At 45.0% G+C, this 13,420-nt stretch overlaps 1 protein-coding gene across 13 annotated transcripts in view; it reads left to right on the top strand.

The window, feature by feature from the left end:
- Nucleotides 1-13,420, top strand: part of PITPNC1 (phosphatidylinositol transfer protein cytoplasmic 1) — a 268,172-nt gene that overhangs the window by 110,884 nt on the left and 143,868 nt on the right. The window contains exon 1 of one of the 13 annotated variants that reach the window (XM_042917210.1): nt 12,197-12,687. The exons of the other annotated variants lie outside the window; for them this stretch is intronic. The gene's annotated coding sequence lies outside the window, so the exon portion shown is untranslated. Of the gene's footprint in view, nt 1-12,196; nt 12,688-13,420 lie in introns of those variants that run through there. 13 annotated transcript variants of the gene reach the window in all.

Raw genomic sequence — 13,420 nt, 5'->3', positions numbered from 1 at the left:
ACTGTCAGCACAGAGTCTGATGCTGGGCTCAAACTCACGAACCGTGAGATCATGACCTGAGCCGAAATCAAAGATGGACGCTTAACTACCTGAGCCACCCAGGCGCCCCAGGAGTAAAAGTGACTCGTCACTTACTCTTACCGCACCCAGTGCTCATCACAACGAATGCCCACCTTAATACCCGTCACCCGTTTAGCCCATCCCCAGCCCACCTCCCTCCACCAACCCTCAGTTGATTCTCTATAGCTCAGAGTGTCCATTCTTTGTTTCTTTCCAAATCACTGCCTTCATCGTGGATTTGTCTTTGCAGAAGATGGAGTGATCCCCATAGGCTGGAGGAAGCAGTAGTTTCATTTGATTTCATTGGGCTTACAAATTCTGCAAATATGTGTTACCACACAAGCGGAAAACAGTTTTTTCCCCATTTAAAAAATTTTCTGTTAATTGAATGATAAAGTCAATTCAGAACAGGATCTAGCTATTGATAATGCTTTGTCCTGATCATAACCATTCAATTCAACAAACATCTTCTGAATACTTACTAGGTGAAATGTACTGGGGGAGACAAAGATTTTTGAAATTCTCATTCAGTAATTGGGGACTGATTAAATTATGCCCACACAAGGGGAGTGAATGCAACCATTAATAAGTTTTGAAGACTAAGGATACGAAAAATGCTGATAATATATGTTAAAAAAAAGCACTTTACAAAGTGATATATTCAGTATAATTTCCAATTTATCTACAACGTTTTTGAAACCTAAAAAGAAGGGGCACCTGGGTGGCTCAGTCGGTTGAGCGGCCGACTTTGGCTCAGATCACGATCTTGCGGTCCATTGAGTTCGAGCCCCACATCGGGCTCTGTGCTGACAGCCTGGAGCCTGTTTCGGATTCTGTGTCTCCCTCTCTCTGCCCCTCCCCCGTTCATGCTCTGTCTCTCTCTGTCTCAAAAATAAATAAACGTTAAAAAAAAAAAAAATTAAAAAAAAAAAAAAAAGAATATGTACCTAAACATTAATGTTATTTCTGGATGAGTAAAAAAACCTCAAACTTTTTCCATATTCTAATTTTTCTATGATGAAAAAAGTTCATTTTGTAACCAGATGATCGTATGATTTTGTTGTTTTGTTGTTTTTAAAGTTTTTATTTAAAAAAAAATTTTTTGGGGGGGCGCCTGGGTGGCTCAGTCGGTTAAGCATCCGACTTCAGCTCAGGTCATGATCTCGTGGTCCGTGAGTTCGAGTCCGTGAGTTGTCTGTGCTGACAACTCAGAGCCTGGAGCCTGTTTTAGATTCTGTGTCTCCCTCTCTCTGACCCTCCCCTGTTCATGCTCTGTCTCTCCCTGTCTCAAAAATAAATAAAACATTTAAAAAAAAAATTAAAAAAAATTTTTTTTTTAATTTTGAGAGAGAGTGAGGGAAGGGTGGGGGGGGTGGTTGCGGGGAGGAGAGAAAATCCCAAGCAAGCTCAGCACTGTTGGTACAGAGTCCAATGTGGGGCTCAAACTCATGAACCTACGAGATCACGACCTGAGCCGAGATCAAGTGTCAGAGGCTTAACCGACTGAGCCACCCACGTGTCCCTTGTTGTTTTTAAAGGATGTATGCCTGCTGTATAGGATTATGGGAAATGGGCACATTTATCCCCACTCCAGGGATCGATTCGGATCTCTCAGAAAAGGTGGGATTGCATGTGGTCTTTGAAGGGAGACCAGAAGCCAATATTCAGAAAGAATAACACATACACCAAGAGAAAGACGCTGGTTAGGAACACGTGCACACATGTGCACCACAGATGAACCGAGCGGCTGGACCAGGTGGGGTGAGTCGGGAGAGCATCAGGGTGAGCTGGGGAGAGCACTGGAAACTTCAGTAAGAGGTTCGGATTTTGCTCTGAACACTGGACAAAATCATTAAAGGTTTTAGATTTGGGGCAAGAGACTCAGATGAGTATCTGTGTTTTAGACAGATGGTTCTGGAAAGGAGTGACGAGTAGGGCAAAGGGAAGGCTGGGAAACACTTAGAAGGTATGCTCCTGGTGTCTTCTGTTTTTTCTGGCTGATCCTGAATTTTTCAGACATCTTCCCGAATTTTTCTTGCTTCCTCTCTCCCTTAATTGTTGGGTCCTCCTGAGTACTGTGTACTGTCCCCATGATTCCCCCGCCATACCCACCTTCAGAATGCTGTTGGTTTCAGTCCCGAGCTCCAGCCCGGATCTCTTTCCTTGGCTCAAAGGCTCCAAACCAGTATGTGTTTAATTATGTCCAGTTCACCTTCACCTGCTGACTCCCCAGCCTCCCAGAAATGTCTTTCTTCCCAAGTCTGCTTCTCTCTCTCCTCTATCTAGACCCTGGGCATAGTCTCCATTTCCCCATCCTACCCGTTCCTGAAGACTGAAGCTTGGCATGTCCTCACAAAAGACGCAGAAGGACAAATATTGTGTGATTCTACTTAAAAAAGATCCCTAGAATAGTCGAATTCATAGAGACAGAAATTAGAACAGTGGTTGCCAGGGGCTGGGAAGGGAGGGAATGGGGAGTGAGATTTTAATGGGGACAGAGTTTCTGTTTGGGGATGATAAAAAAGGTTGGTGATGGTTGCACAATATTGTAACAGTAATTAGTGCCACTGAATGGTACACTAAAAAATGGTTAAAATGGTCAATTTTATGTTGTGTATATATTACCACAATTAAAAAAATTTTTTAAATAATAAAGCCTGTTTGGCCTGGTTTGAATTAGTTTCTCCCGGTCTTATTTGACAATGGAAGCCTGTATCAAAAGAAAAAAGTGTTCCAAAGTGTAACATATATTCGCATCATTTAGATGTTGAAGGAACACGCTTTGGGCAACGTTCCCACATTTTTGGGAACAGAGAAGAGGAATTAAGTTCCTCATTGCCTCACACCCTGTTGGAACTCAATGCATTTCCTTCAGAAACGTTATTAGAAATGGTGATTAGGCTTTTCCTTAGGGCAATTACGGGTCAGCTAGTTTCTGTGCCAACCTAATATCGTTATTTCTATGGGAGAGGGTATTTGGAGCTTTAGCCTGAAAAGGAAATTCTAGAACACTGTTCACTCAAATTGGAGAGAGATTTATTTCGACAGGTCTAAGTGCACAGTCTCCTCGCTTTATATTTTGAAGGGTAGGCGGTTCCACCTGTTTTGGGGGTAACTTCCAGTTTCTGGTCACTGTCACCAGTCTGGAGGTGTTGAAACTCAGGTTTGAGCACAGGGAATTGTGTGAGTGAGAGAGGTACCGAAATGGGCAGCTTGGGGCGTTGCATTTCTTCCTCCATTCGCTTCTGTCTCAGGACCCAGACCCATCTGGGTCTGAGGCAGGAAGTACTTTAGAGGCTCCGCCCACTTGAAGGCTTCATGTCTCAAACCCACCTGCAGATCTGAGAATCAGAGCCACACTCAGGTTCCGTTGGCGACCGTGTTGCTCGCTTTCAGGACCACCCTGACCTGGCCTTGTCACTGACTCCTATATCCTGAGATGTTCAGAATTGACATGCTCACCCTCTTCTTTCTGAGCCCCCTTCCTGCCCTGCTTAGATGCCTGACCTTTTGCTTTGGTTGCCTTTCTGAATTTGTTTCGGGAATCCATCTAATGCCCCAAGCCTGCACATCTCAAGAGGGTGCCCTTGTGCAGTGCACAACCTATGTGGCTGACCATGTCCTAAAGACTCCCAGGTCTTTGTCTATCTACCCTCCTCCCCAGGAACTGGAATCCTGCCCTGAAATTTCAGCATAGGGCCACGTTTCTAATGTCAGCTTATTTCTTTACTTGGAATGTACATGCTTCTTGTGAAAACTTCCAACCTTATAGAAGTACATTTCCCACAGTCCTCTCTTAGGTAATTGCGATTAAAAATTGGCTATATATATATTCTTTTAGGGTTTTTTTTCCCCCCTCCCTGTTCAGGTACTAGTAGGCATGTCTGTACTTTTTTCTCATGTGTATGCACTTGACTGAAACTCTTCCTATTCCTACTATTTTGCAGCTTACTTTTTTTTCCCACTTAACTATGCATCTGGGACATCTTTCCATTTTGGCAAGTAGAGATCTCTTTCATGATTTAATGTCTGTATTGTATTTCATTATTTGGATGTACCTTGATTTATCTAAGCGGTCCCACTGATGGACAACTGGAGTTTTTCCAGCTTTCTTTCTACTGCATATCATGTAGCCGTGAAGAATCTTAAGCATATAAATCTTTGCACAATTGCATAAGAGCTTCTCTGGAAGAAATTCCTAGGTAGAGTGGCTAGGTCAAACAGTATAAACATCTTAAATTTTAATCGCCGGATCATCTTCCTAACCACCTTGCTCCCCCCAGCAGTGTGGTTCAGGATTTGTTCCCTCCACCTCACCAACACTGGGTAGCCTTTTAAATCTTTACTAATCTGATAGGTGTTGAGTTTGCATTAAACAATTTTTTTTTCACTTGTTCCCTCATGGCTAAACTGAGGCGATACCGGTGACCCGAGGTTAAAAGTTTTACGTTTTTCACTTGTTTATGGGCCCATTTTATTTCATTAGGTTCCCGCCCAGACCTCTACTGACTATACACTTTTATTCTATATTTCAGTCCGTTCTCTCCTTCAGACCACTCCCTGCCTCAAAGCTGCAGAGCGATGCCCAGCCCAGGACTTGCAGCGGGAAAGACTCCGGTCACCCCCTAGCTCCACAGATGGCGTGACCTTTGACGCTTTCCATAACTTCTCTGTGTGCCCCGCCCCCGCCCCATGTCCTCATTTGAAAACTGAGATGGTAATTTGTCTTTCAGGATTAAAGGGGGTAATTTTTATGTAAAGCACTTAGCCCTTGCCTCTTACAGTGTAAATGTTCAGGAAATACTAATCACTGTTATTATTGTTCTAATAAGTTGTGCCCTTTGTTTTCTAACTTAAGCTTTCTGACCAGTAGCAATATTGAGATGGCGAAGGATTTACGGTGCTCAGATATTTACAGTGTTTTATATCTTCCCCTTTCCCATAACCGCCCTGAGCCTCAAGCACTAATGAAGTTGCTTGCCTCTAAATGTCACCCTTGGCAGCATGATTCTGACCAAGCACCTCCGTTCTTTCTTTTTATCGTAACTGAGTTACATGTAATTGGAGGTTAAAACCATATGGCTAAAGGTAGCTGCTTACCAATTTTTTATGTTTATTCAGAGGGTTGTGAGGTTTGTGATTTAAAAAAATTTTTTTTAATGTTTATTTATTTTTGAGAGAGACACACACACATACACGCGCGCGCGCACACACACACACACACACACACACACACACACACACACACAGAGCGCGATTGGGGGAGGGGCAGAGAGAGAGGGAGACACAGAATCCAAAGCAGGCTCCAGGCTCCGAGCTGTCAGCACAGAGCCCAACGCGGAGCTCGAACCCACCGAGGGCAAGATCATGACCTGAGCAGGAGTCAGTTGCTTAACCAACTGAGCCACCCAGGCGCCCCTGTGTTTTGTTTTGTTTCGTTTTTTTTTTTTTTTTTTTTTAATTTTTTTTTTTTAACGTTTATTTACTTTTGAGACAGAGAGAGACAGAGCATGAACAGGGGAGGGGCAGAGAGAGAGAGGGAGACACAGAATCTGAAACAGGCTTCAGGCTCTGAGCTGTCAGCACAGAGCCCGACGCGGGGCTCGAACCCACGGACCGTGAGATCATGACCTGAGCTGAAGTTGGACGCTCAACCGACCAAGCCACCCAGGCGCCCCTGTTTCATTTTGTTTTAATCTAAGCCAACATTTAGAAGTTAGGCCATTAATATAAAAATCTAGATTTCTAGCTTTTCTGGAGAAATATTTTGAAGATGTTGGCAAGCATCCACGAGAGCTGGGTTGCTGCTACCTTCTGTAGACAGGGCATGGGTTCTCCAGGTTTCCAGGCCATGCCGTTTTCTGTCCTCTCCAACCTGTGCAGCTGGGTATCGTTGGTAATTCATCACCACAAGGCCCTGTTGTTTTCGAAACCATAGAGGAATATTTCTTGGTACCCATGTACCAAGGTAAAAATATTAAAACAAGCATATTTCTATGTATAGGCGAGTGATATTCCCAAGTGTTTAATTTGCTGAGGAATTATGTCGTTTTAGCCATGGGTTTCATTCACTGACCCCACCCCACCTGCCAAGGCAATGAACATGTGATTCATGTATGAATCAGTTCTAACAGCCTGCCCCTACAGGGCTTTCTTTCTCACTTTCTCTCCTCCTGTTACCCCAGTAGTTCTCAGTCTTAAACTGGACGTTTTTTAAAAATACTCAGGCCTGGGTGTTGGGGTGTTTTACCCTCTGCCTCACTGCTTTCCTAAAGAGCGGAAGAACCTTCTTGGAGGGGTCAAGAGAGGAACGTCTATTGGACTTCTGTCTAGGAGCGTCATCTGTCTTCCTTGGCGTATACTGTCTCTTGGGAACTCCAGGATTCCCCTCAGAACTGCGGGTTGTAAGTTGTGGGATTCTTGGGCTCTGAGGTTGCCCTGCCTGGAAGGGCCGATGGGCGAATGAGACTGGCCATGCCCTAGTTCTCATAAAGGAGAGGAGCACTTCCATTCTTTTCTTTCCTGTGTTCTCTTCTTTTGTTTGTTTATTTGTTTATTTTTTAGTGTTTATTTATTTTTGAGAGAGACAGAGACAGAATGCGAGTGGGTTAGGGGCAGAGAGAGAGGGAGACACAGAATCCGAAGCAGGCTCCAGGCTCTGAGCGGTCTGCACAGAGCCCGACGCGGGGCTCGAACTCACGGACCGTGAGATCATGACCTGAGCCGAAGTCAGACGCTCAACCGACTGAGCCACCCAGGCGCCCCTTTCCTGTGTTCTTTTCTCTGGATCCATCCTTTGGTCTCAGAGTAACAACATAGGGCCGGGCTCTGACCGTGGACTTGGGGATGGTGCAGCCGTGCCGCGGGTGTGGCTGTAGGCCCTGGCACAGCTCTCCCTGGGCAACAAGAACCTACCAGCTCCAGGTGGTGGAGGCCCATTCACCGGGGCTTGGGATCCACATTGGGGTTGAGGCCAAAGCTTCACCCAGTGGGTATCCGTACTCACTCAACTGGAGCTGCCTCTTGACCCGTTTCCCCCCCAAATGTGGTCTAGTTGGGGACCTGAGTGCCACCATCAATCCCGAGTATCCTAGTACTGACCCCTCGCGCCTCCCTGCCAGCACGTACAGAACGAAATACTCCACCTGTGCTCCCAGACAGCCTGTCCTTCCTTTTAGAGTGTTTATATTTTACCATCATTTTTTGTTTACATGTCTGTTTCCCTTACTGGAATCTAAGCTCCCCGATTGCCTGTTATCATATTAATGTCCTCGGTACCCAGAACATAACTGATGTTCCATAAATATTTCCTAAGGGATTTAGGTCTTAAAAATTTTATTGACTTTTGCTATATGAAAAACTTCTCTGGGTGCCGTGGGAATATAAGAAGGTCAAAATGCAGTTTGTATTCTGAAGGAGTTCATTATCCAGTTATCAACCTTCATTTATACATTCAGTTATTCAACATTTCTTTCTTTCTTTCTTTTTTTTTTTTCCTAAGTAATCTCTACACCCAGTGTGGGGCTTGACCTCACAGCCCTGAGATCAAGAGTCGGGTGCTGCATTGACCGAGCCGGCCAGGCGCCCCCAGTTCTGCACCATTTCTAAGGTCTGGCTAGCTTGGCCCTGGGGATGTAAAGTTACTGAGGTGTGTAGCCTAGTGTCAAATGGCTTCCAGTCTAGTAGGGGAGACAGATCTAAAACGATATAAAACACACACGCCATAATGTGGAAGTGCAATGATACAATTTCTAGTAATGGTTACATATATAGAGTAAAACATAAGTAGCTCAAAACCATAAGGGAAGAACTATCACAAAGCAGTGCACGGCTTAGGTGGTTGTTAGGGGAGAATAAAGCTCAACTTTCCTACCGGAGACAAGGGCCACTTAGAAGTGTCTGCTGGGAATGGGGCTCCACTGTGAAATCAGTGATCCATGGCATGTGGCAGTACAGCAAAGGCCCTGACAAAGCCTGCATTAAAAAACCCATCCAGGGGCCCCGGTGGCTCGGCCGGTTAAGCATCCAACTCTTGGTCTCAGCTCAGGTCATGGTCTTGAGGTTCGTGAGTTCGAGCCCCGCGTGGGGCTCTGTACGAATGGTGCGGGAGCCTGTGTGGAATTCTGTCTCTGCTCTCTGCTCCTCCCCTGCTTGTGCTTTCTCTCTCTCTGTCTCTCAAAATAAATAAATAAACTAAAAAAAAAAAAAAAAAATTTAAAAAAAAAAACCCATCCAACTCTGTTTGACTTAGTGTTTCCCACACTCAGTTGAAACAGTCACTCACTTGACTTTGGAGCTCTTTTTCCCTCACCATTTTAACATCCTTTGGAACTGTCATTCCTTCAAGTCATTGAGGGAAATGCCAATGTAGGTACCATCTGTAATTAGACAGTTGGTGGGTCTTCACGTTTTGGGGGCGCATGGACCTTTTTAGAATTAATGGTGGGGGGGAGGATTGTACACCATCTATGCGTTCCTTGAAGCCTGTCCAAGACCGCTGTCCATGGTCAGGGACGGAAAAGAAGGGCGCAGATCCCAGTAAGAGGGGTGCCTGTGGACCAGGACAAAAGAGGCTGGAAAAGATGGTCCTGGATCAATGCCAGTCACTTTGGAAGGGGGTGGGGAGAGGTTGTGCAGGGAGAGGGGGCCACAGCGGAGTCGGGGAGGCCAACTGCGTAAAGGCTGAAATGCCTGGCACAGAACAGCAGTCCTTAACGACCAACTGACTATGAAGGTCAAGGGAGAGCCGAGGCCAAAGATGACTTTACTGACAGAGACTAGCGTTCTAGTAGGATTATTTACAGAAAACAGCAACTTCTTGCGGCTGAAACTTCATTCAACATGTCAAAACCGATGTCGGTGTTGTGTTGAAATGCCCCACCTGGCCTTTATTAACTAGTGCCGAATCTCCCAAGTGAAAATTCACTGTAAGAACCGAATTCGCCATCTAACTGGGCATCCTACCTTGAACAGTTAAAAATCAGATTGGTCTGACTTCTAATTTTAGAAGGAATCAGGCTGACCTTCATTGCGCTGTTGCTAACTGGAGCCCGTTACCTGGGTGACTAGATTTACAATATGTCAGTATGCAAATACCATCTGCCCAAGAGGAGGAAGGAAGAAAGGCCTTCCTCCTCTGGGGGGTTGTCAGCAGTTCTGGAACTGTCTTCCTCTGGGAATGGGGCGGAGGGCAGAGAAAGAAGAGAAAGGAAAACCAGGGACGACGTGATTTTTCCAGGAGTTTGTGGTTTGCCTTGTGGACAGTCCTATAAGGCACATTATTAGGGGGCAATCTATAGGTGGGGTTGAGATTCTACCTTGCTTCTGGAGGAGTGAGCAGAAACGGTCATATATACTACACACCCAGTGTGTCCCCAAACCCTCTGATTCAGATCCATTGCGATAGCTTAATGAAGTCTTTGAATAGATGATTCTGTCCTCCACAGCGCATTTAGGAATCCAATTTCCAATGGATAGGAGCGTATGAGCTAGATAGGGAACCTGCTGCCTTTCTTGGGCGCGCTCTCATGAAGGGTGAACTAGAAGGGGATAGTCCATTTCATTTTCCTGCACGATGGGTTGACTGGGTGAGCCGAAGGGATTTTCTCCCATAGAATCTCTATATTCAGCCCTCGTCCTGTGTGTTGTTCCAGGCTGGGGTTTAGAATCCCATTTGGAAACATTCAAATCTGAAGGCAGGCAACTTCTCTTCCTTTTCGCGAAATAACTGTCACATCAGCCGTCGGCTCCAGAAATGTCTTCCACCCACGCATTTTGTGCGTCCAAATTAGATGGACTCATTAATTTAAATTTTTACTTAAAAATCTCGGGGATTTCTGTGAGTGGGTATGCTTCTTTTAATTGCCGTGTGTCACGATGTGTGTAGGAGGAAGGCTTTCCAGGACGAGGGCTGAGAACCTTGGGCTCCTGGCTTCTAATTTTGTCCCCGCTGCTAACTCCCCCTGTGACCTCTTCTCTCCTTGCTCTCTTTGGTACTGCTGTCTCCCACCTCTTTAAAAAACTCTTCCTAATATCAACCTGAAACTGTCAGCAGCACGGGAGGGTGAGGAAACTCACGTTCCTTACAGGGTACTTTTTCCAGCCTTATAAATAAATAACCTTTTATCTGGATGCCACACACAAGTGGCCGAGGAGATTATGCCAGAGACAGGGGACAGTGAATCCTGGAGCCAGACTCCCTGGGTTCAAATCCCAACTCACCTGCTTCATAGCTTCGGGCAAGTTGTGCAGCCTGTCTGTGCACCTGTTTCCTTATCTGTAAAATGGGGAGAAAAATACATAACCTACCTTGGGGCACCTGGCTGGCTTAGAAGAGCATGCAACTCTTGATCTCGGGGTTGTGAGTTCAAGCCCCATGTTGGGTGTAGAGAGTACTTTGTTTGTTTGTTTTGAGAGAGAGAGAGAGAGAGAGAGGGAGCAAGCCAAGGGGGGGCAGAGAAAGCGGGAGAGAGAAATCCCAAGCAGGCTCCACACTTGTAGCACAGAGCCCGATGCAGGGCTCGAACTCACAAACTGTGAGATCATGACCTGAGCCGAAAGCAAGAGTCGGACGCTTACCTGACTGAGCCACCCCGGCACCTGGGTGTAGGGATTACTTAAACATAAAAATCTTCAAAACAAAACAAAACACAAAACACTTACCTACCTCAAAGGGTTGTTAAGGATTGAAGACGTATACACAGTTTAGAACCCTGCTGACCTAGAGAAGTTAGAACAGGGTGGTGGCTTTTATTTTTGTTATTATTTTATATTTTTATTATTTTATTTTATTATTGTTACTTTTTATTTTTATTATTATTATTTCTGTTGTGCATCGACAGGGCTCCTGGGAAGAAGTGACGTTTTGCTGTGGGCAAGGAAGTGTGTAGGATTTGCTTGTAGGCTGTGACCTCCCCCCCTCTTCTTGCCAAGCTAGTGCCATCTAGGCACAGGTGAAGCCTTTTTTCCCATGAGACGCCTCCTGGGTAACCGCAGACCCCGCTGCTCTGCTCCATTCCTAACTCCTTCTCCACTTTCCGTCTGTGCCACATAATCAGTAGATTTGGATGTGCTACTGCAGCTTCTAATAGTCTGTTGTGTCCAGTTTAGCTCTCCGTTGGTAATGAAAAGAGGCCATGTGGCTGGATAGTTGCCCATGGTATTTGTCCATTGGATGTGCCCACGTGTAAAATAACGGTGACGGAAGCAAAGAAAACCTTACCCTTCTGTAGCTTACTCTTGGCTTTCGAAGTCACTTGTTTGACTTTTCTTGTTTCTACAAGTAACTTAACACCTGTCACCCAAAAAGTAAGGATGACACGTTATCGGCAGGGATGTAAAATGGGGCGGCTGCTACAGAGAACAGTTTGACGGTTCCTCAACAGGTTAAACACAGAGTTGCCATGTGGCCCAGCCGTTCCACCCCTAGGTGTCTACCCAAGAGAACTGAAGACGTGTGACCTACGTCCACACAAAGGCTGGTACACATTATGTTTATAGCAGCATTATTTATACTAACCCAAAAGTAGAAACAACCCAGATGTCTATCAGCTGAGGAATGAATGAACAAAATGTGGTGTTTCCATGCAATGGAACATTATTTGGTTTAAAAAAAAAAAAAAAAAAGGAAGGAAGGAAATACTGATATATACTATGACATGGATGAATCTTAAAAACACGATTCTAGGGGCCCCTGGGGGGGCTTAGTCGTTTGAGCTTCTGACTTTGGCTCGGGTCATGGTCTCGCAGTTCGTGAGTTCAAGCCCCACATCAGGCTCTCTGCTCTCCGCAGCGGAGCCCGTTTCAGAAACTGTCCCTGTCTCTCTTTGTCCCTCCGCTGCTTTCACTCTCCATCTCTGTCTCTCTCTCAAAAATAAATAAACATTAAAAAAATATTCTAAATTAAAGAAGTAGTCACAAAAGGCCACATGTTGAATGATACCATCGGTATAAAATATCCAGAGTAGGCATATCCCTAGAGACAGAACATACGTTGGTGGTTGATAGGAGCTGGGAGGAGGGAAGGGCGGGTGTGACTGAAAATGTTCCGGAACTAGATAGCGGTGATAGTTGTACAGCCCTGTGAATGTACTAAAAACCACTGAATTGTGTACTAAAAAAAAAAAAAAGAAAAGAAAAAAAAAAAAGGTATGAGAAGATCTGTATAATCTATTGCCGAGTTTCAAGTCATTTCCAGGGTTACTTTTTCAAGAGTAGCTGTCACCTGAAATAGAATAAGAAGTGACTTACTTAATTTGCAAGAAAAAAAAAAAAAGAAAAATTAAAATTACCAAGAATGGCTTTTTCACCCCAAACCTTTGAATATAAACCATACACACGTGTTATAAGTCAGTTCTCAGGACTCAAACAGTTACTTGTACACCAATGTTTGTAACAGCGTTACTCACAATAATAGCCAAAGGGTGGAAACAACCCAAATATCCATCAGCAGATGTATGGATAAACAAAATGTGGTCTATCCATGCCATGGACTATTAGTCAGCCTTAAAAAGCAATGAAATTCTGGCACTCGCTACAACATGGATGAACCTTGAAGACATTATGCCCAAGTGAAAGAAGCCGGACACAAAAGGACACACACATGTTGTGTGATTCCACTCATACGAGGTACCTAGAATAGCCAAGTCCATACATAGAGACAGACAGGAGATTAGAGGTCATGGGGGTGGGGGGAGGAGTTGGGAGGGATTGGAAGTTGTTGTCCGATGAGTATGGAGTTTCTTCTTGAGATGATGAAAAAGTCTGGGAATGGGTGGTGGTCGTGGTCGAACAACATCGTGAATGTACTTAACAGCACTGAATTGTACATTTAAAAATAGTTAAAACGATGGGGCGCCTGGGTGGCTCAGTCGGCTAAGCGTCCGACTTTGGCTCAGGTCATGATCTCGCAGTTTGTGAGTTCGAGTCCCGCGTCGGGCTCTGTGCTGACAGTTTGGAGCCTGCTTTGGATTGATTCTGTGTCTCCCTCTCTCTCTGCCCCTCCCCCACTTGTGCTCCGTTTCTCAAAAATGAATAAACGTAAAAAAAAATTTTTTTTAAATAGTGAAAACGGTCGATTTTGGTAATGTATATTTTACCACAGTAAAAAAAAGGGGGGGGGTAAGGATCCTATGAAGACCAACACTTCCTGCTCCTCATTTTGTTTGTCACATTCTCTTTGCTGTCAACCCTTTGAAACTTGATACATTCTCTTTCATCCTGGCGTTGCCTTGGGGACTTGTTGGGGGGGGGGGGGGGGGTTGCCGGAACAAGGATACAGAGAGTCAGAAGGGCCACCGGTTGGCCTCAAAGGTGTCGGTTGATAAACTACCTCCCCAGGTCATAAGTCCAGAATGCAAGA

This window comes from Panthera leo, chromosome E1, assembly GCF_018350215.1.
Source record: "Panthera leo isolate Ple1 chromosome E1, P.leo_Ple1_pat1.1, whole genome shotgun sequence".
NCBI classification, from domain to species: domain Eukaryota; kingdom Metazoa; phylum Chordata; class Mammalia; order Carnivora; family Felidae; genus Panthera; species Panthera leo.
This window is presented reverse-complemented; position numbering and strand designations above follow the sequence as displayed.